Raw genomic sequence first — 1885 nt, 5'->3', positions numbered from 1 at the left:
CAATAGCTGGAGAAAAGACCTGATCATCCAGTGAATAAGTTAATATTATATTTGGGTATGACAGATACTATTTCAGAAGCTACATTTGCTCATTCTGTGAATATAAATATGTATGATGGAACAGTCATTTTCATTGTAATGGATTAGTGGCTAGAGAAAAAGACATCCTTCTCATTGTTCAGAATGTCCCCTGGATATAAATCATGAGCTGTAAGTGTTGTATAAGTCAGTCTTTTTCCAGAGTTTTCATGTTCTATATTTTCTGAACTTCCATTCATACACCATCAAATTCTGGACCTAGAAAAGACTTCACAGTTTCAAACCTCTGAATCTCCTATAAGAGAAAAATGGAACCAAGAATGGCTAACTGATGCTATCGTCCCTAATAGAGGAAGGTAGGAGATCTCTGGTAACATCAACTGTAGGGAATTGGGTTACTAATCCATAGGCTACATACATCTTCCTGGTGGTTCAAATCCACCTGCAGCTCCATGAAAGAAAAATGGGAAATCTCCTTGCATGTGACTGACAGCCTCAGAAACCCAGTAGAGTCAGTTCTAATCGGACGGCAAGAAGTTTGAGTTTTGGATTACAGTGTTGGCGAAAGATAGTGAATATACTATGGACTGCCAAAAGAATGAAGAAGAAAAGAAATTCTTGAAAGAAGTGTCAGCAGAGTATCCCCTGGAGGCGTCACCATATGTTCAAAGGGTCGTTGCAACGTCCAACAGACACAATCCTGCCCAGTCATGTGCCGCTCTTATAATTCACTGATGAATGAATAATGTGCAAGGATTCTGTGGGCATTAGAATAGCTCTGAACCCACAAAATAACTATGGGCTTTGAGAAAGTGAAGATGAATGCACAGTTATGCGAGATGTACACATTCAACATCCCAGGCACTTTCTCCACTGGCGACTCTAGTTCCCTTCCTCTGCCTGGACTCATCGTTATTGCTCCCTCTTTATAAGATTCGGGTTGCCTTGACAATGAGATGCAACAATATTGGCATCCTTCGAGAACTGTTTTTGAGTGTTCCTTGTTCCTCCCTTTGTTCCCATAGTTTCTGAAATAGAATAATTTGTAAATCTTTCTGTCCTTACCCTATCCAATGTTCCGACTTCAAGTAAGCTGAAGAAACATGGACTCAAACATAACAATACCCTGAATTACTTGCCAAACACTACAGTGAGCTTTACCCAAGCCCTGGTACTTTCAGTTGCTTCATATGCGTGTGTACAAGGAAAACAGAAGTATTGTTGACACCTTTGGGTTACAGCGCTGGGGAAGAATATGGAATGGACTATGGACGGCCAAAAGAATGAAGAAGTCTGTCTTGGAGGAAGTGAGGTCAGAGAGCCTCTTAAAAGTGAGAAGGGGAAGACGTCATCTTACATACTTTGGGTGTGTTATCAAGAGGGACGAGCCCTTGGACGAGGACACCATGCTTGGAGAAGTGGAGGAAGACGGTCAAGGAGAAGGATTACCGAAGTAATTGCAACAGTAGGTTTAAGCAGAGTGGAGATTATAAGAGCAAAGGTCTTTTGTGTCTCTATATTTTTGTTTGCTGTCAAACTGGAACCAACTCATTGCTGGCCCTCCAGAGGTTTTCAGAAGCAGTTAACTGCTTTGGAGACTGCCTATACGTCTCCTATGGAGCAGCTGATGGATTAGAACGACATGACTCCTCTATTGCAGAGTAGCTTCTTACCAGTAGGTCTCCAGAGCTCCTTTTCCTGTTTTGTTGTTGTTGTTATGTGCCGTCGAGTCGCTTGCGACTCATAGCGACCCCATGTACAACAGCCCTAAACCCTGCTCTATCCTGTGCCAATTGCATTGCCTCTGACACACCCATCCCGATTACCCCAGTCACTGAATCAACCC

General features: G+C 42.4%; 1 protein-coding gene across 1 annotated transcript in view; it reads right to left on the bottom strand.

The window, feature by feature from the left end:
* Positions 1-1885, bottom strand: part of LOH12CR1 (loss of heterozygosity, 12, chromosomal region 1) — a 158216-nt gene that overhangs the window by 93086 nt on the left and 63245 nt on the right. The gene's annotated exons all lie outside the window — the stretch shown is intronic.

Source organism: Elephantulus edwardii, unplaced genomic scaffold, assembly GCF_000299155.1.
Source record: "Elephantulus edwardii isolate Elephantulus edwardi_28Jun2011 unplaced genomic scaffold, EleEdw1.0 scaffold00067, whole genome shotgun sequence".
Classification (NCBI taxonomy): Eukaryota; Metazoa; Chordata; class Mammalia; order Macroscelidea; family Macroscelididae; genus Elephantulus; species Elephantulus edwardii.
This window is presented reverse-complemented; position numbering and strand designations above follow the sequence as displayed.